General features: G+C 55.1%; 1 protein-coding gene across 1 annotated transcript in view; it reads right to left on the bottom strand.

The window, feature by feature from the left end:
* SLIT1 (slit guidance ligand 1) overlaps nt 1-5,181 on the bottom strand; it is a 128,940-nt gene extending 123,759 nt beyond the window's left edge. The window contains exon 1 of the mRNA XM_039481907.1: nt 5,036-5,181. The gene's annotated coding sequence lies outside the window, so the exon portion shown is untranslated. The remainder of the gene's footprint in view (nt 1-5,035) is intronic.
* Nucleotides 5,182-20,964: the final 15,783 nt, after the last annotated feature.

The raw sequence follows: 20,964 nt of genomic DNA, 5'->3' as shown, positions 1-20,964 counted from the left end.
TGGCTCCGGTCACAGCCGGGACGTTGGGCTGGATTCACTCCACCCGTGGGACTGGTTCCAGCTCCAGAGTCAGAGCCCGCGTAGCAGAATGTCTCGCGCCCCTGAGCAGCCGGGGGAAATGGCAGCAGGAGCAGCCGGAGAGGCGCTGAGACCGGCCGCTCCCAGAGATGCCAGCAGGCGCACCTCTCGGGGCTGTCAGCCGAGCGCACTGACGGGCGGGGGGCTAGAGAACAGACACTGTGGGTCCTGCCGAGCTCCCAGAGGGACGAGCCTGGGGCTGGAGCAGACCTGTGTGTCTGTGCAAACCCAGCCCCGCGCCCCTGCCCAAAGGTTTAGTAAAAGGGGGTTTGGTCACTAGCGCTTCCCTGTGTCCACAGCTTGCGGCAGCCCTGTCACCGCGCGGCGTAATCCTCACTGCTCTGAGGATCATTGCAGCAGCAGAAGAGAAAATCCCATTAAAGAGGCGCCCTGTGGTGCTGCTGACATGCTGGGCGCTGGCAGGGCCGCAGGGCTGTGCTCACACGGGGCAGGCGCAGGAGGCTGGCTGCCATTCCCGACAGGCCCCTGACCTAATTCGGCTCAATCCCAGTAAATGAATTGGTCTGGGGAAGGACTGGTAGTGAGGAGCGCCGGTCCAGCACGGGTCTGTCACAGAGCACGCTCCATGGCCTGTGGCAAGCCTCACCAGGCCGGCCATGCTGAGCCCAGCTAGCCCAGGATCCTGTCTTCTAACAGGACGGTGCCAGGTGCCCCAGAGGGAATTAACAGAGCAGGGAATCATCAAGTTATCCAGCCCCTGTCGCCCACTCCCAGCTTCTGGCAAACAGAGGCAGGGACACCCAGAACGTGGGGCTGCATCCCTGACCATCCTGGCTGATAGCCAGTGATGGACCTGCCCTCCAGGAACTGATTTAATTCTTTTCTGAACCCAGTTATACTTTTGGCCTTCAACACCCCCTGGCGAGGAGTTCCACAGGTTGACTGTGTTGTGTGAAGTACTTCCTTGTATTAGTTTTAAACCTGCTGCCTATTAATTTCATTGGGCGACCACTGGTTCATGTGTTATGAGAAGGGTAAATAACACTTCCCTGTTCACTTGCTCCACACCAGTCAGGATTTTATAGACCTCGATCATATCCCCCCCAGTCGTCTCTTTGCCAAGCGGAACAGCCCCTGTCTTTTCAATCTCTCCTCATACCAGAGCTGTTCCATCCCCCCAATCCCTTTCGTTGCCCTGCTCTGTACTTTTTCCAGTTCGAATGTATCATTTCGGAGCTGGCGCGGCCAGACCTGCACGCAGTGTTTGTGGGGTGGGCGTGCCCTGGATGTCTGTAGGGGCATTAGGAGATTGTCTGGTTTATTCTCTATCCCTTTGCTAACGGTTCCCAACATTCTGTTCGCTTTTTTGCCTGCCGCTGCGCATGGAGCAGATGTTTTTAGAGAACAATCCATGATGATTCCAAGATCTCTTTCCTGAGTGGTAACAGCTAATTTAGACCTCTTCATATTGTATGTAGAGTTGGGATTATGTTTTCCAATGTGCATCACTTTGCATTTATCAACATTGAATTTCATCTGCCATTTTGTTGCCCAGTCACCCGGTTTTGTGAGATCCCTTTGTAGCTCTTCGCCGTCTGCCTGGGACTTAACTATCTGGATTAGTTTTGTATCATCTGCAAACTTTGCCACCTCGCTGGTTACCCATTTTCCCAGATCATTTCTGAATATGCTGAATAGGACTGGGCCCAGTACAGACCCCTGGGAGACACCACTATTTACCTCTCTCCATTCTGAAAACTGACCATTTATTCCTACCCTTTGTTTCCTGTCTTTTAACCAGTTACCGACCCATGAGAGAACCTTCCCTCTGATCCCATGACTCCTTACTTGGCTTAAGAGCCTTTGCTGCGGGACCTTGTCAAAGGCTTTCTGAAAATCTAAGTACACTAGATCCACTGGATCACCCTTGTTGACCCCCTCAAAGAATTCTAGTAGATTGGTGAGGCATGATTTCCCTTTACTAAAACCATGTTGACCCTTCCCCAACAAATTGTGTTCATCTCTGTGCCTGACAGTTTTGTTCTTTACTATAGTTTCAACCAGTTTTCCTGGCACTGAAGTTAGACTTACTGGCCTGTAATTGCTGGGATCACTTCTGGAGCCTTTTGTAAAAAGGTCCTGTAGCCACCCAGGGCATGCGGGGGCCGCTCTCTGCAGCTATTCACACTCTAAGCCCCTCCGCACACAGCCTAGGTCCTTCGTTTGTTCCTGCTGCAGATCCGAGCCCGTTAACAACAAAGCACTTCACCCAGTGACAGAGCCAGCCCTGTGAGGCCCCTCACTGTGATGCCCCAGGGAGCTGGCTCTGCACCTGTGCTGGCGAGCTCCCAGACAGGTGCTGCCTCTGCAGACAGGTGGGAAGTCACAGGAAGAGCACACCCCCCAGCAAGGACTCACAGGGGCCACGCACACCTGAAAGAGTCACGATCCCAGAGTAACTAGACATTCCTGCTAAAATGTTAACAACCATGACACTTATGCCACTGCCATCATTAGGTTCCAGGGTTATCACTCCATTCTGAGGTGGGTGGGTAGCTCCCAGAGCTGCTCTTTCCCGTGGTCTGCAGACTCCATGGCCCAGCCCTGTATTGGGATCAAGTGCCAAGGCTAGACATGTAATATGAATCTTACACCAAAGCTGTAATTCTGGGGCAGAGACATGCACCCCCCCCAGCCCAGACTCTGTGCCGATGCGGCAGGACTGGCTGTGCACGGAGACAGAGTGTTGACAGGCCAGGGTGGTGTCTGCCTTGTGCAATGCAGAGCAGATTAACTAAAGCAGCCATGTCTCCCGTCACTTCCTGCTGGGTCAGCCACAGGTGGCCAAGGAGCAGAGGGGCAGCCCAGAGGAGCTGTGGAGATGTTGAGATGCCCCAAGACACCCATTTCCTGGGGGCCTGGCACCCGCAGCTGATGCATAAGAACTAGGAGTCACCAAATGACATTAATAGGCAGCAGGTTTAAAATGAACACAAGGAAATATTTCTTCACCCAACGCACTCACTGTCAGCCTAGGGAGCTCTTTGCCAGAGGATGTGGTGAAGGCCAAGACTATAACAGGGTTCAAAGAAGAACTAGATAAATTCATGGAGGACAGGTCCATCAATGGCTATTAGCCAGGCTGGGCAGGGACGGTGTCCCTGCCTCTGTCTGCCAGGAGCTGGGAGTGGGTGACGGGATGGGTCACTTGATGATTCCCTGTTCTGTTCATTCCCTCTGGGGCCCCTGGCATTGGCCACTGTCGGCAGACAGGACACTGGGCTGGATGGACCTTTGGTCTGACCCAGTCTGGCCATTCACATGTTTCACCCACTTTACAAATTTCCCTGCCACGCTTGCCAGAGTCATCCTCAGCCGAGCTCCACTGGCTCACCCCAGGCAGGGCTTCCCCTGGTGCATTCAGTACGGATGAGCCTCCCCTGCCTGGAACAGACTTCGGGCCCGGTGAGGTTGCCCAGCCACCTGGCTAAGTGGGAGCAGCTGAGCAGCCCAGCTGGAGGCAGTCAGCAGCCTAACGCTGCAGAACAGCAGGTCTAGGATGGCAGTAACCTCCTTGGCCAAGCAGAGAGTTCATGCTCCCGCCCCCGCCCCCTCCCACTGGGGTTCACAGCCTGGGTGGGGGCCCGGGGCTGGAACCTCACACAGACCAGCGGAGCTGCAGGAGCCTAGGGTGGAGCTGGCACGGGAGCCGCTCGTCAGGATGGGGGGGCCCCCGAGAGCTGGGGGGGGGGGACAGCAGGTGACTGGGGTGCAGACTCAGCCCCCCCTCTTCCCCGCCGGGGCTCGCCCAGGGAACACCCTCCCGAGAACCTGCGCTGTGCTGCGGGGGGGCGGGCGGGCCGGACCCCCGGGGGGCGTCCTCGGGAGGGGCGGGGGAAACTCCCCGAGGACAAAGGGCGACGCTGGCTCGCTGGAGCTCGCCCCCTTCCCGCCGGCTCAGGGCTCGTCTAGACTGGGGGCTGCAAACTGGGCTGAGGGGGCGGCCCCGCTCCAACGCAGCCAGCGGCCCCAGTCGCTGCTGCGCCCGGCTGCCCTGTCACCTGGGGGGGGTCCCCATGTCCCGGGGGGGGCCCTCCAGCCCGCTGCCGCCCGCCCCGGGCTGGGGGTCCCTGGCGAAGCGAGCGAGGGAAGCGGCTGCCTCGGACAATGCGCCCCGCGCTGGTCCGGGGGTTACTGGGAGGAAAGTTGAATCGGAGCCGCGTGGGGCTGCGGGGAGCCCGTGACCCGTCCCCAGCCAGCCCCAGCGGAGCAAAGGGCGTGGGAACGCGCGGGGAGGGAGCGTGGGACGGACACCGGGGGACGTCCCCGCCGGGCTCCGTTCCGCGTGACACAGCGGCCCGGGGGGCTGGCGCACGTGTGTGCGCGGCTAGAGAGAGTGCGGAGATCCACGCGTGTGCGCGGAGGGGTCCCGCTCCGATTCCATCCCACAGCCCCACGCGCGGAGACACAGACGCAGCCCCCCGCCCCCAGCTCCGTAACAAAGACAATTGGAGGCTGGCTCAGGAGCGTCAAGACAAAAATCCCTGTCTGGCTCCCCCCCCCCGCCCCCCTTTGTGCGCCCCGCGCCGGGACTGTCACCCCGCGGGGGTCCCCGCAAACCCGCTGCACGGCGCCTTCCCCGCTCCGCCCGGCAACCCGGCCCCGCTCCACCCCACACATCGGGGGGTCCCAGCCCTACCCCACACATGGGGGGGAATAGATCCCAGCCCGGCCCTACCCCACACATGGGGGATAGATCCCGGCCCCGCCCCACCCCACACATGGGGGGGAATAGATCCCAGCCCAGCCCTACCCCACACATGGGGGGGTCGATCCCAGCCCCACCCCACCCATGGGCGGCCGGGCGAGTAGCTGTGAGGCCAGGCTGGAAGGGGGGCGCTGCAAAGGCGGGCGCCCAGGCCCCCCGCCCAGGGGCTGCCAGGCAAGGGGCAGCGCAGGGGTCTCTGCGGGCGGGGGCGGGGGGGTCCGTACTCACAATCGCTCCGTGTTGCGGGGGATGTTTTTGGGGACGCCCCGGAGGCCGGTGCCGTGACAGTCCACGGTGGTGCCGCTGCAGGTGCAGAGCGCGGGGCAGCCGGTGGCCCGCACCCCCCACGCGGCTGCCCACGCCAGGAGCCAGGCGCCGGCTCGCAGCCACCTGCCCTGCGGGGCCATGCCGGGGACCGGACCGGACCGGGACCGGGCTCGGAGCTGCGCCGCCGCCGCCGAGCGCCCTCCCCCGCCAGCAGCCGGCTGCGTCTGAGCGCCGGGCTCGGTGCGAGGGGGAATGCGGAGCTCCGCGCCCCCACCCCCATCCATCAACCGCAGCCACAACCCCCAGCCCCGGCCGGCTCCGCCCCCAGCGCCGGCCCCTCGCCGCGCACACAAAGGAGCGGCCCCGCCGCCGGATCGGGCCCGGCGTGGGGCGCATGCGGCTGAGGGGCTGCAGGAGGCGGGGGGGCAGGTTGGCCGCCGCCCCCCTGCTCCTGCTCCTGCCCCGCGGCGCCCTGGCGCCCCTTGTTGCACCCCCGAGGCTACAGTCGCAGCAGGGGGGGTCTCGCCCCACCACATGGGGGTCACGGCCTGGCCTGGGCACAGCATCAGCTCTGCCATGAGCCCCCTGGCAAAGCGCCTTGGGTGGCGCTGCCGAGTCCAGCCTTGCCAGGAACCCTGGGGCAGCGCCCTGCCGAGCAGAGCGGCCGGGGGGCTCGGGGGGCTGGCCTGGGGGCCCCCTCGCCCAAATGCTGCTGGGGGCTCCGGGTCCAGAAGTCAGGTTCCTCCCAGGGAAGAGCAAAGGGCGCCGCCCCCCGGCAGCGGCAGCTCCTGGGGGCAGCAGGGGCCAGTGGCTCCGGGGAGCTCCCCTCGCTTCAGAAGCGGTTGGACGGGCTGAGTCCAGCCTGCTTGGGACAAAGGGATGGAGCTGCTGCACTGGACTCCAGCCCCCGTCACATTAGGATCTGGGCACCGCCCAAGGCCCAACCATTCGTGTAGCCGCCTCAGGCCCGGGGCTGTGGCCCTCACGGTGCAGGTGGCACCAAGGCGCACACACGTTCAGAGGCTCATAGGAGCAGCCAGACCGGGTCAGAGGAAAGGTCCATCCAGCCCAGTGTCCTGGCTGCCGACAGTGGCCAGTGCCAGGTGCCCCAGAGGGAGTGAACAGAACAGGGAATCACCAAGTGATCCATCCCCTGTCGCCCATTCCCAGCTCCTGGCAAACAGAGGCCAGGGACACCATCCCTGCCCAGCCTGGCTAATAGCCTTTGGTGGATCTATCCTCCAGGAATTTATCTAGCTCTTTTTTGAACCCTGTTATGGTCTTGGCCTTCACAACACCCTCTGGCAAGGAGTTCCACAGGTTGACTGGGCGTTGTGTGAAGAAATACTTCCTTGTGTTTGTTTTAACCCTGCTGCTTATTCATGTCATTGGGTGATGCCTGGTGTTACGTGAAGGGTAAATAACCCTTCCTTGTTCACTTCCTCCACACCAGTCATGGGTTTAGAGCCCTCTGTCAAGTCCCCCTCCCCTCCTTGGGTGTCTCTTTGCCCAGCTGAACTGTCCCAGTCTTTGGAATCTCTCCTGTACAGAAGCTGGTCGCTCTCCTCCTCAGCTTTGTTGCACTTCTGTGTGTCTTTCCCAGTTCTAAGAGAGCTTCCTGAGACGGGCGAGCAGAGCTGCGGGCCGTGTTCACGGCGTACCAGGGATTCCTACACTGGCATCAGAATATTCACCGATGATCTGTCCCGTTCCGTTAGCTCAGTTCACTCCCCCGAAGCTACACAGGAAGTCTGTGGTGCAGCAGGAACAAACCCGGGTCTCTGGTTAGTGTCTGGATGGAGAAATTAGTCCGGGGGGGGGGAGGGGGGGCGTGCAGCTCCCAGAGGGGGATCACGTTAGGCCCATGCTGGAAGCCCAGATCTGAACACCCCAACTTTGGGGAGACTCAGGGCTGTATCTAAGCTCTGCAGCTGGCCTCAATGAACTGAACCAAAAGCCTGTCTCATCCAATCAGGGAACAGAAACAGTGTCACATGACTGCTGTCCTGGACCTGAGTTTCGAATCTATGCAATGGCACCACCCGTGCAGTATTTCCTGATGCAGTTACCTGGTGAATGATTTCAACAAACGAAAATCTCTCCATTCACCACAAGAAAGGAGGCAGAATCCACCCAATGCCAGCGTGGCCAGTGCCGCAATGCCGGTAATTCTGAGTCACAAGACTGGGTCAGACCAAAGGTCCATCTAGCCCGGTCTCCTGTCTTCCGACAGTGGCCAATGCCAGGTGCCCCAGAGGGAATGAACAGAACAGGGCCGTTATCGAGTGACCCATCCCCTGTCGCCCACTCCCAGCTTCTGGCAAACAGAGGCCAGGGACACCATCCCTGCCCAGCCTGGCTAATAGCCATTGATGGACCTGTCTGATGATAGAGAATCTCCAGGTTATAGTCAGGAGCAGAGGAATGAGAAGTATAATGTAAGGGCCGGATCAGATGATAAACAGTCACATAAAAAAGAATCTGGCACATCAGAAAAAGGCAGGTTAATAAACAGGGACAAGTTTTTAAAGTGCTTGTACACAAATGCCAGAAGTCTAAATAATAAGATGGGTGAACTAGAGTGCCTTGTGATAAAGGAGGATATAGATATAATAGGCATCACAGAAACCTGGTGGACTGAGAGCAATCAATGGGACACAATCATTCCAGGGTACAAAATATATCGGAAGGACAGAACAGGCCATGCAGGGGGAGGAGTGGCACTATATGTGAAAGAAAGTGTAGATTCAAATGAAGTAAAAATCTTAAGCGAATCCACAGGTTCCATAGAGTCTCTATGGATAGAAATTTCATGCTCTAGTAAAAATATAACAGTAGGGATCTATTATCGACCACCTGACCAGGACAGTAATAGTGATGATGAAATGCTAAGGGAAATTAGAGAGGCTATCAAAATTAAGAACCCAATAATAGTGGGGGATTTCAATTATCCCCATATTGACTGGGAACATTTCACTTCAGGACGAAATGCAGAGATAAAATTTCTCGATACTTTAAATGACTGCTTCATGGAGCAGCTGGTACGGAACCCACAAGGAGAGGCGACTCTAGATTTAATCCTGAGTGGAGCGCAGGAGCTGGTCCAAGAGGTAACTATAGCAGGACCGCTTGGAAATAGTGACCATAATACAATAGCATTCAACATCCCTGTGGTGGGAAGAACATCTCAACTGCCCAACACTGTGGCCTTTAATTTCAAAAGGGGAACTAAACAAAAATGAGGGGTTAGTTAGACAACAGTTAAAAGGTACAGTGACTAAAGTGAAATCCTGCAAGTTGCATGGGCCCTTTTAAAGACACCATAATAGAGGCCCAACTTCAATGTATACCCCAAATTAAGAAAAACAGTAAAAGAACTAAAAAAGAGCCACCGTGGCTTAACAACCATGTAAAAGAAGCAGTGAGGGATAAAAAGACTTCCTTTAAAAAGTGGAAGTCAAATCCTAGTGAGGCAAATAGAAAGGAGCACAAACACTGCCAACTTAAGTGCAAGAGTGTAATAAGAAAAGCCAAAGAGGAGTTTGAAGAACAGCTAGCCAAAAACTCCAAAGGTAATAACAAAATGTTTTTTAAGTACATCAGAAGCAGGAAGCCAGCTAAACAACCAGTGGGGCCCCTTGATGATCAAAATACAAAAGGAGCGCTTAAAGATGATAAAGTCATTGCGGAGAAACTAAATGGATTCTTTGCTTCAGTCTTCACGGCTGAGGATGTTAGGGAGAGTCCCAAACCTGAGCTGGCTTTTGTAGGTGACAAATCTGAGGAACTGTCACAGATTGAAGTATCACTAGAGGAGGTTTTGGAATTAATTGATAAACTCAACATTAACAAGTCACCGGGACCAGATGGCATTCACCCAAGAGTTCTGAAAGAACTCAAATGTGAAGTTATGAACTATTAACTAAGGTTTGTAACCTGTCCTTTAAATCGCTTCGTACCCAATGACTGGAAGTTAGCTAATGTAACGCCAATATTTACAAAGGGCTCTAGGGGTGATCCTGGCAATTACAGACCGGTAAGTCTAACGTCGGTACCGGGCAAATTAGTTGAAACAATAGTAAAGAATAAAATTGTCAGACACATAGAAAAACATAAACTCTTGAGCAATAGTCAACATAGTTTCTGTAAAGGGAAATCGTGTCTTACTAATCTATTAGAGTTCTTTGAAGGGGTCAACAAACATGTGGACAAGGGGATCTGGTGGACATAGTGTACTTAGATTTCCAGAAAGCCTTTGACAAGGTCCCTCACCAAAGGCTCTTACGTAAATTAAGCTGTCATGGGATAAAGGAAAGGTCCTTTCATGGATTGAGAATTGGTTAAAGGACAGGGAACAAAGGGTAGGAATTAATGGTAAATTCTCAGAATGGAGAGGGGTAACTAGTGGTGTTCCCCAAGGGTCAGTCCTAGGACCAATCCTATTCAATTTATTCATAAATGATCTGGAGAAAGGGTAAACAGTGAGGTGGCAAAGTTTGCAGATGATACTAAACTACTCAAGATAGTTAAGACCAAAGCAGATTGTGAAGAACTTCAAAAAGATCTCACAAAACTAAGTGATTGGGCAACAAAATGGCAAATGAAATTTAATGTGGATAAATGTAAAGTAATGCACGTTGGAAAAAATAACCCCAACTATACATACAACATGATGGGGGCTAATTTAGCTACAACGAGTCAGGAAAAGATCTTGGAGTTATCGTGGATAGTTCTCTGAAGATGTCACGCAGTGTGCAGAGGCGGTCAAAAAGCAAACAGGATGTTAGGAATCATTAAAAAGGGATAGAGAATAAGACTGAGAATATATTATTGCCCTTATATAAATCCATGGTACGCCCACATCTCGAATACTGTGTACAGATGTGGTCTCCTCACCTCAAAAAAGATATTCTAGCACTAGAAAAGGTTCAGAAAAGAGCAACTAAAATGATTAGGGGTTTAGAGAGGGTCTCATATGAGGAAAGATTAAAGAGGCTAGGACTCTTTAGTTTGGAAAAGAGAAGACTAAGGGGGGGACATGATAGAGGTGTATAAAATCATGAGTGATGTTGAGAAAGTGGATAAGGAAAAGTTATTTACTTATTCCCATAATACAAGAACTAGGGGTCACCAAATGAAATTAATAGGCAGCAGATTTAAAACAAATAAAAGGAAGTTCTTCTTCACGCAGCGCACAGCCAACTTGTGGAACTCCTTACCTGAGGAGGTTGTGAAGGCTAGGACTATAACAATGTTTAAAAGGGGACTGGATAAATTCATGGTGGCTAAGTCCATAAATGGCTATTAGCCAGGATGGGTAAGAATGGTGTCCCTAGCCTCTGTTCGTCAGAGGATAGAGATGGATGGCAGGAGAGAGATCACTTGATCATTGCCTGTTAGGTTCACTCCCTCAGGGGCACCTGGCATTGGCCACTGTCGGTAGACAGATACTGGGCTAGATGGACCTTTGGTCTGACCCGGTACGGCCTTTCTTATGTTCTTATGTCCTCCAGGAACTTACCTAGTTCTATTTTGAACCCTGTTATAGTCTCAGCCTTCACAACATCCTCTGGCAAGGAGTTCCACAGGTTGACTGTGCATTGTGTGAATACTTCCTTGTGATTGTTTTAAACCTGCTGCCTATTAATTTCATTGGGTGACCCCTAGTTCTTGTGTTACGAGTAAATAACACTTCCTTATTCACTTTCTCCACATCAGACCTTGATCATATCCCCCTGAGACATATGAGTCTGATCTAATATATCACTGACAGGTGACAGGGCCCGAAACAGTTAATTACCTCACAGGCTGACCTAATCCAGGGACAACCTTTAGAGACTTGTTAGGAAAATATGTAAATGAACAGAGCTTTGAAATGCAGCCGGCATTGTTAGAGGTAGAAGGGGAGGTGTTTGCTCAGGGCTTGGGATGTCAGCAAACAAGTCTTGTCTATTGCTAGAGCTTTGATTCAAAGATCAAAACAGGAATATTAACATTTAGGAAGATACTTGAGTGAAATAGTATTATTGTCTGTGTGTCTCTTTGAAGGTTGTGGTAACCTGCATCTGAACTGTATAATGGCTAAATTACCCTGTGCTAATTGCCAGGATGTTTGGGAGAAGGAGTTAAGCCTATTGTTTTCTCAGGCCAAAAGGCTGCTGGAAATGTATAAAAACCTTGGGACACGATCCTGCTTCATCTCAGATCTGCTTTGGGTTTCAAGAGGGGGAAACCTTAAGCCATAAGGACTGAGATCCCCAGTCACTGACTGGAGTCACCCTGAATATGGACATTGGACTATAACCTCTGGACTATTTCTAAAAGGACTTTTGGCAACTACAAGCTCATCTCTGCTGTGTATCTGAACCTCAAGAGTTGAATTCAAGTCTGTCTGTAGACTGATCTTTCAACCAACTCTCTCTCTCTTTTATTTTTTAATACATTTTAGCTTGGTTAATAAGAATTGGCTGTAGCGTGTATTCTGGGTAAGATCTAAGTTATAATTGGGCCTGGGTGTGTGGCTGATCCTTTTGGGGTGGAAGAACCTTTTCTTTGTATGATGAGAGAAGATTTTCAGTGACCATCATCATATCTGACAGGTGTGTCTGGACGGAGGCCTGAGGCTGGGCACTTTAAGGGAACTGCGTTGTTTGAACTTCTGAGTAACCAGGGAGGTGCTACAGAAGCTGTTCTGTGCTGGCTTGGGAAATCTCAGTATTGGAAGATCCACCAGCGTTTGGGGTTTGTCTGCCCCGGTCTGTTTGCAGTTCACCCTAATTGAGTGACCTCAACTGACTCCCACATCCCCCTAAATCATTTTTGTTGCGCTTTTCTGAACCTTTTCCAAGTCCAATATCTCTTTTTCTAGCTGGGACGACCAGATCTGCTCGCAGGATTCAAGCTGTGGGCGTCCCATGGATTTATACAGAGGCAATATGATATTTTCTGTCTTATTATCTCTCCCTTTCTTAATAGCTCCCAACATTCTGTTTGCTTTTTTGACGGCTGCCACCCCTCCCAAAAGACTGGCTTCAGACTCATGGGATCTTACACTGCAAGTAGTGGGGTTCTTTCTATTCACCTGCTGCCCTTAGAGCCTCTGGGGTGTCATTTCCAAGCTTTTCCCCTCAAGCAGAAGGGCTGGAACTGTCCATCATTGCAGTGAAAGCTGAGAGTCTCTCAGAAGCCCAGGACTCCCGAAGCTGGGGCTGTAAGAAAAATACCAAACATTGTGAGATTCATGATAAAATCAGGAGTGTTTGCTGCTCCGAGATTGGCTGCCGTGAATGATCGTCTCCGTTCTAAGCGTAACGCCCAGAAAACAGCTGCCACTGAAAGAGACACGGCTGGGGCCCCGTTCGGCTCCATGCCAGCGTCGGGGGCCAGAGGTGGATTCGGAGCAGGGCTCTGACAGCGTGGAGGGAGTGACTTACAGCGACGGAGGGGCGGTATATATACCCTCCCCGGGTACCATTCCACCTCGCTCCCCTGGGGGGGGCTTCCTTCCCCTCTGCTTTCTCCCCTAGGTCAGGGCGCTGCCTCACGGGACGTTCTGAGGCCAGTGGTGATTTCCTGGCTGCTGCGCATTGCTAAGCCCCAGGGACCGGCTCGTCACAGCAGTCTGGGCAGCCCCTAGCGCATGTCAGAGGCACCGTGCCAACTTCCCCCTCCCCTCCCCAAGTCTCCCTCCAGCCAGACCCCACAAGAGCTGGTCCCTGCCCCAAGATGGGCCTGATCCTGGTCCCATTGGAGTCGCGCCATTAACTGCCAGGGGAGCAGGATCGAGGGGCTCCTCTTTCTTCCTGCATCTCTTCCCTCCCGACTCCCTCTGCTTTTTCTTTGCACCTGCTCCTTGTGCGGGGGGCTCGTGCTGACCCTGCCCCCAGGAACGCTGATATTCCACAGAGGCTGAGCGGCGGGTGCCGGGAGCCTGCTCCCCACGCCAGCGCTCCTCCACCAGACACACGTCTACACCAGCTCTGGGGAAGGCAGCCAGCCCGGGACACACACTTGGTTCACCAGAGCATCCTCCCCCCAGGCCTCGGTTACAGGCTCCTCAGCCGTCTGTGTCTCTGTGACATCTCCTTCCTCTGGCCCCAGCGCTGGAAGGGAGCCGAGGCCCAGATGCATGAAAGGGGTGTCACGGAGTGTGGGGGAGTCAGAGCCCTGCACCCCCACTTCCTGCGATTCACCGGGACTCTCCGCCAGCCGGTAAAACTAAACGACATTCCCAGGTCAACCCAGCCCGCTCCCTACTGCGTCACAAGGGGCTGGTTCTTGCTGCTACGCAGAAGCCCTGACCTTCGGGAAGCAGCACTTCTTCCCAGCCTCCCGGAGCTGCGGACGGCCCCAGGCGAGGAGGAAGTGTCCCAGCTGGCACAGAAGGGGACTGGCCGGGCACTGTGGGAGCCCCATGGGCTCTACCTTCTCTCTCTGCTGAACGTATCCTCTGCGCCCCAGAGCCCCTGGCCTAGGGACAGCCTGCCTGTGCCAGCCCTTGCTCAGACAGAGGGGTCCTGCTCCTGCAGGTGGGAGAGGGAAGCCAGCTCCCCCAGCCATTCGGGGCTCCCTGTCCAGGCATGGGGGCAGAGCAGAGCAGGAGCCATTGCCAGAGTCACTCAGCCAGGGAGCACCCTCCTGATGTGTGAGATGAATGGGCCCCCGGCCAGTGCAGAGGGTCCCCGCTGCCATGCCAGGAGCCACTCAGCAGGGCAGGAGCGGCTGGGGAAGAAGGGGTCAGGCACTGGGCTGGGCCTCAGGTAGCGGTTCCCAGCTCTGAGACAGACTCCTGGGTGTCCATGGGTGAGTCACTTAATCGCTGGGCCTCAGCTCCCCGCTGGAACCTGGGCTCACGGATGCTGGGAGGGTAAATGCATTGTGTGCGCAGGCGCCCAGAGGCTCGGTGATGGCACCCATGTAAGAACCTACTTACGTAGGGCTGGCAGCCATTGCCAGCTGCTGCCTCCGCCTCCGCCTTGCCTCGGGGGGGGGGGGTGAAGGAGTGACTCCGTAGCTAGGAGGGGTAGAAGGCTGTTACCCTGTGTGGACAAGCGATACACAAGTACGAGTGTGTTGCTACAGCTGGTGATTTTGAGAAGAGCGAACACAGGAAGGGCCTGGCCTGGGAGCTGGGAACTGTAGCAGAAAGCGAGCCTGGGACATAAGCCCTCGTATCAGAGGCCTGGTGTGAGGCCTGAGGCCTGAACTAAAGTAGTGGCCCTGCCTTGCTGACGTAACGCAAAGTGAGCAGAAGCCAGGCTCTGCCTGCCTGCAAGCTCCCAGAAGCTGGGAGGGACGGGGCTGGTCCTGCAGAAACACCCTGTGGCTACGAATTGCTAAGCACAGAACAGTCACTCAGACGCGTTCCAGAGAGCCAGGACCAGCCCGCCCCGACACCAGTGCACTCCCCAGAGACAAGAGGGACCTGCTGACCCATCTTAAAAATAGGGTCAGGGTGACAGTATGATGGACAGAGGTGTTCTGATTGAACTGAAAGAACTCAAATGTGAAGTTGCGGAACTATTAACTAAGGTTTGTAACCTGTCCTTTAAATCGGCTTCGGTACCCAATGACTGGAAGTTAGCTAATGTAACGCCAATATTTAAAAAGGGCTCTAGGGGTGATCCCGGCAATTACAGACCGGTAAGTCTAACGTCGGTACCGGGCAAATTAGTTGAAACAATAGTAAAGAATAAAATTGTCAGACACATAGAAAAACATAAACTCTTGAGCAATAGTCAACATAGTTTCTGTAAAGGGAAATCGTGTCTTACTAATCTATTAGAGTTCTTTGAAGGGGTCAACAAACATGTGGACAAGGGGGATCCGGTGGACATAGTGTACTTAGATTTCCAGAAAGCCTTTGACAAGGTCCCTCACCAAAGGCTCTTACGTAAATTAAGCTGTCATGGGATAAAAGGGAAGGTCCTTTCATGGATTGAGAACTGGTTAAAGGACAGGGAACAAAGGGTAGGAATTAATGGTAAATTCTCAGAATGGAGAGGGGTGACTAGTGATGTTCCCCAAGGGTCAGTCCTAGGACCAATCCTATTCAATTTATTCATAAATGATCTGGAGAAAGGGGTAAACAGTGATGTGGCAAAGTTTGCAGATGATACTAAACTACTCAAGATAGTTAAGACCAAAGCAGATTGTGAAGAACTTCAAAAAGATCTCACAAAACTAAGTGATTGGGCAACAAAATGGCAAATGAAATTTAATGTGGATAAATGTAAAGTAATGCACATTGGAAAAAATAACCCCAACTATACATACAACATGATGGGGGCTAATTTAGCTACAACGAGTCAGGAAAAAGATCTTGGAGTTATCGTGGATAGTTCTCTAAAGATGTCCACGCAGTGTGCAGAGGTGGTCAAAAAAGCAAACAGGATGTTAGGAATCATTAAAAAGGGGATAGAGAATAAGACTGAGAATATATTATTGCCCTTATATAAGTCCATGGTACGCCCACATCTCGAATACTGTGTACAGATGTGGTCTCCTCACCTCAAAAAAGATATTCTAGCACTAGAAAAGGTTCAGAAAAGAGCAACTAAAATGATTAGGGGTTTAGAGAGGGTCCCATATGAGGAAAGATTAAAGAGGCTAGGACTCTTCAGTTTGGAAAAGAGAAGACTAAGGGGGGACATGATAGAGGTGTATAAAATCATGAGTGATGTTGGGAAAGTGGATAAGGAAAAGTTATTTACTTATTCCCATAATACAAAAACTAGGGGTCACCAAATGAAATTAATAGGCAGCAGGTTTAAAACAAATAAAAGGAAGTTCTTCTTCACGCAGCACACAGTCAACTTGTGGAACTCCTTACCTGAGGAGGTTGTGAAGGCTAGGACTATAACAATGTTTAAAAGGGGACTGGATAAATTCATGGTGGCTAAGTCCATAAATGGCTATTAGCCAGGATGGGTAAGAAGGGTGTCCCTAGCCTCTGTTCGTCAGAGGATGGAGATGGATGGCAGGAGAGAGATCACTTGATCATTGCCTGTTAGGTTCACTCCTTCAGGGGCACCTGGCATTGGCCACTGTCGGTAGACAGATACTGGGCTAGATGGACCTTTGGTCTGACCCGGTACGGCCTTTCTTATGTTCTTATGTTCTTATGTTTAACCAACAGGCACAAGGCGATGGGTGGGAGCTCGCCGCGCCAGGGGGTAACACACAATGTGTTTGTATTGGGGTATAAAGAGGTATCTCTAAGGGCGGGGGGGTCTGGCCGAGGGGATAGTGGAGAAAACGGTTACTCACCTTCTCATAAGTGTTGTTTTGTTTACGTCCATTCCAATCAGGTGTGTGCGCGCCCACGTGCATGAGCCGGAAGATTTTTCTCTTATCAGCAACCGTAGGGTCGGCCTGGGCCTTCATGGTGCCCAATATAGACCCCTGCCAACGCGCCACCCCCTCAGTTCCTTCTTGCTGGCTGCTGCGCCAGAGGGGCAGGAGGGTGGGTGTTGGAATGGACGTGAACACCACAACTCGAAGAACAACAGTTATGAGAAGGTCAGTAACCGTTTTGTCTCCTTCGAGTGCTTGTTCACGTCCATGCCAATCAGGTGACTCCCAAGTTCCGGAGGTGGGGTCGGAATCGTTCACTGATTGGAACACGGCTCGTCCGAAGGCTGCATCGTCTCTGGCCTGCTGGGTGATCGCATCGTGCGTGGGGAAAGTGTGGTTGGAGGACCATGTCGCTGCTCTGCAGATGCCAGGAACGCTGCTGTGGGGGCCTGCGCCCTGGTGGAGTGAGCAGAGATCGGGGGAGCGGGCACCTTCACCAGGTTGTAGCGCTCACGGATGCAGGATGTGATCCACGAGGAAATCTGCTGAGAAGAGACAGAGAGACCTTTCATCCTGTGCGCCACTGCCACGAATAACCGCACCGAGTTTCAGAACAGTTTGGTCTCTTGATGTAGAAGGCTAGTGCTCTGCGGACATCCAATGAGCGGAGTCTCTGCTCCCTGGCACTGGAGTGTGGCTTAGGGTAGAATACAGGGAGCAAGATGTCCTGGTTGATGTGAAACTGGGAGACAACCTTCGGGAGGAAAGCAGGGTGTGGCCTGAGCCAAACTTTGTCCTTATGGAACACAGTGTAAGGGGGCTCTGATGTTAGGGCCCTGAGCTCAGACACCTCCTGGCCGAGGTTATCGCCACCAGGAACCTGGTATGAGAGAGAGCAGAGGGCACATCGTCAAAGGGCAATCCCATGAGTCTGGAAAGGACCAGGTTGAGGTCCCAAGCCAGGACCAGCTGTCGGGCCTGCGGATATAGCCTGTCCAGACCTTTAAGGAAGCAGCCGACCATTGGTTAGCAAAGACCGAGTGTCCCTCTGCGCCTGGGTGGAAGGCGGAGATGGTGCCAAGTGAACCCTTACTGACAACATGGACGGTCCCTGCTGCTTGAGGTGGAGGAGACAGTGCAGTGTAAGTGGCACCGAGGCGAGCGTCCGAGACAGAATGGGCTGTGCCGACCAGATTGAAATTGTCTTCCATTTGGCAAGGTAGGTAGCTCTTGTGGAGGGTTTCCTGCTGCCAAGGAGGACTTGTCTGACTTGATCAGAGCAAGAGAGCTCCACTGCGTTCAGCCATGGAGCTTCCATGTCATGAGGTGGAGCGACTTGAGGTTCGGTCCTGCGTGATTAGGTCCGGAAGAGCGGCAGGGTGACGGGGTTTCCACGGACATTTCCAGGAGCGATGTGAACCAGTGCTGGCAGGGCCAGGCTGGTGCTATCAATATCCCCAGAGCTCAGTCCCTACGAATCTTGAGGAGCACCTTGTGACCGAGAGGGATGGACAGGAACGCGAATAGGAGGCGGCCGCCCCATGGGAGGAGGAAGGGGTCCGCGCTGGAGCCTGGGCTGTGAGTGGCGAATGGGTCTATCTGGGGAAAGCTCTACTGATGGAAGATTAAGGTCACTACGTCTGGGCATTAACCCTCTTCAGTGAAGACATGTTAGAAGGATAATTTACCATTTAATAGACTAACTCTCCATTTGCTGCTGGCAAGCGCAGCCGATGCATTTCTCTGCAGTGCCATAAACAGCAGCCTCTCTGCCAGGGGCAGCTCCAGGCCCCAGCACACCAAGCATCCTTCCTCATCGCCAGCTGCCATCACAGGAATCCAGCCCTTTGTTTCCTGCTCCATCCTGGGAAGGGCTCCCCACGCCCCGAGTGAGGGATGGGCACCACGGAGCAGGAAGGGTGCCCTGCCCAGGGGATGGATCTGGCAGGGGTGCTGTGTCCCGGGGGAGCCCTGTCGCTCCCTGACAGGGCTGGATCTGGCTCACACCAAACGAGGGGAGCAGCCAGGGGGTCCCTGATGCCTGAGGGAGCCCCAGAAATGCCCCCGCTGCTGAGTACCAAGGAGTGGCAGATGTGTTCCTCCCGGCTCATGCTCCCAAGCTAGGGGGAGCAGGCAGGCAGGGGGGAGCCGAGTTCTGCTGGGCCCTGGCCCTTGGCTGCTGGGGTCTGGGCTGTGAGCCACAGTCGCAGGGCATCTTAGGCACCCAGGGGTACAGGGCAGGCGGTGACACAAGCCCTCACTGCTCTGAACCCTCACAACATGACAGAGCCGGAGGTGGAGTCTCAGTGCAGGGGCTTCCCGGCCCCGTGGGGTCCCCAAGGGCAGGCGCTCTGGGAAGCCAGCCAAGCCCTGTTCCCACGGGACGGTCTGGAAGCCGCCGGCCAGCGTGTGCTGCGTGGCCCCCACTATGCTCGACCCAGCCTGAGGCGCAAACCCTTCAGCTCAAGCCGGGGCCGCTGGCCAAACCCCACTTCGCCCGGTTCCATGCCCAGCGCCAGCAGCAGAGTTCTCACGCTGGTACTGACGCTGCTTCTTGCCTCCTGCCCCGTAACGGCCACTGACACCGTGTCCCCCGTCCAGTGACCCCACGCTGGACGCGCAGCGAGTTCTGCCCCGGCAGGTCCCTCTGGAGGGAGACAGCAGCGGTCCCCAGCAGCTCAGCACCGACCGCAGGAATCCAGCATCCCACGGACACCCTGGGAGAACTTTAGACGCCGAAGTCATTGTCCAGTCAGACCTGGACCAGGCCACTGGGGCCAAGGGCTCTTCGCTTGCGGGGGTGGCTGGGGGCTGTGGTGCAACCCAACAGGGTTGTGCAGAAGGTAGGTCCCGTGCGCCCCAAGGGGATGCACCGGGGGGCAGACAGGAGCCTGGCCCGGGGTTCTACCAGGCGGTGCTGGAGGGAGCTGACAAAGATCTAACACCTGGGCTCCCTGCGGAGCCCCGGGGACCAGCCAGCGGCCCAGCGCACTCGTGAGCTCCAGGCGTTGCTGAACTGGTCCCCTCCTGGAACCTGCCCCTATTTCCGGAGTCCCGCTGTACTGGAATGAGTGAGGCTCAGCTGCCTTTGCAAAGCCCTGCGAGATCCGGGGGAACGGGCCCGAACCCCGGCAGCTGGAAATCAGCCAGGCCCCGTGGACTCAGGTGGAGCCTGCAGGTTCACCCCAGCTGGGCTCTGAGCCAGGGAGCGCGAGAGACAAGCCAAGTGCTGGGATTTTCCCCAGCCCCGTTGTCCAACAAAGGTCCTGCCATGGCCCCCACCCCGCAGGCTGGTGCTACGTTCGCCCAGTCCACAGCTCCAGGGGCCCGCAGCCCTTTGCTAGGACCAGGGAGGCTGCAGCCCGCTCTCCCCGCCGGGGGCAGCAGGCCCGTCGGGGGGGGGGGAATCGCCAGGGCGGCTAAAGGGACTCTGCTGGCTCTGCCCTCGAGGGCGGCGGCCTCACCCACCCGCACTGCCCGTGGGGCACCGCTGGGGCCTCGCCTCCACGTGCTCTTTGCATTTCCGTTCCATTCACAGCCCAAACTCCCTCCCTGCCCTGCCGGGACCCCAGCCACTAACCCACGTCAGGGGCCTGAGCTGAGCCCCTGCCCCTCGCATCCCCCCGGCCTGCCCCACGTCCCAGGGGCCTCGTCTGCTCTGCTCTAGCGCCCCCTGGTGGTCCCGTGTCTCTGAAGCGTGTGGTGTGGTCCAGCCGGGAGCAGACGGATTTCACACAGGTACCCTCCAGAGGGCGGCCCCCGGCTGCTCCCTCCCCCGGGCATGGTGAACCACCGGCTCTGAGTTTCCATTTCACAAGGCAGCATTTTGCAAAAAGTCAGGCTCGTCCCCATAGGGAAGTGCATGGGGTCTCGCTCTGTCACACACGTGCACACACCCTGCACACCCAGCCCGATTCAGTGTGGTGGTTACTCACAAGACGTGTTGCTCACGTCCAGTCCCATGAGCTGTATGCGCGGCACGCACACTCGGAAAGTTTCCCTTAGCAGCTCCCTCGGGTCGGCTGTGAAGCCCCTCGGAGTGGCGCCTTCATGGCGCTGAATACAGGCCCCTGCCAACCCGGCCCCACCTCAGTTCCTCCTTGCCGGCTACTCCGACGGGGATGGGTTGCAATGGACGTGAGCAACACACCTCTCGAAAGAGAAGATGAGAGAGGGAGGAACTTTTTCTTCTTTTCCTGTGCTCTCTCAGTAACGCCAAGCCCCCCTATGCAGGCGGTGGGTTGGGGAAATCGGTCGCAGCACTGCTCTGCCTCTGCCGCGCCGCCTTGCCGGCTGGTGTGCCGGATGATGGTGGTGTGGTGAGTGAGGCCAGGCACTGAGGGCCAGGTCGCTGCCATGCAGATTTCTTGTGCAAAGCCTGCACACGAGGGCTGGTGGCACACCAGAGCAGACCGTGGGTCAGAGCATGCACGTGCGAGGATGCAGGACGGGATCCAGGAGGATATTCTTTGAGATGAGACCAGGAGCCCTTTCATCCAGTCTGCATCTTCGAAACAGCTGTTCCCTGAACGGCCTTGTGTGCTTAGAGGCAGCTCGCCTGCTGCCAGCGGGAAGTGCCGAGGCATGAGGCTTAG

This window comes from Mauremys reevesii, linkage group 7 (assembly GCF_016161935.1).
Source record: "Mauremys reevesii isolate NIE-2019 linkage group 7, ASM1616193v1, whole genome shotgun sequence".
NCBI classification, from domain to species: domain Eukaryota; kingdom Metazoa; phylum Chordata; order Testudines; family Geoemydidae; genus Mauremys; species Mauremys reevesii.
This window is presented reverse-complemented; position numbering and strand designations above follow the sequence as displayed.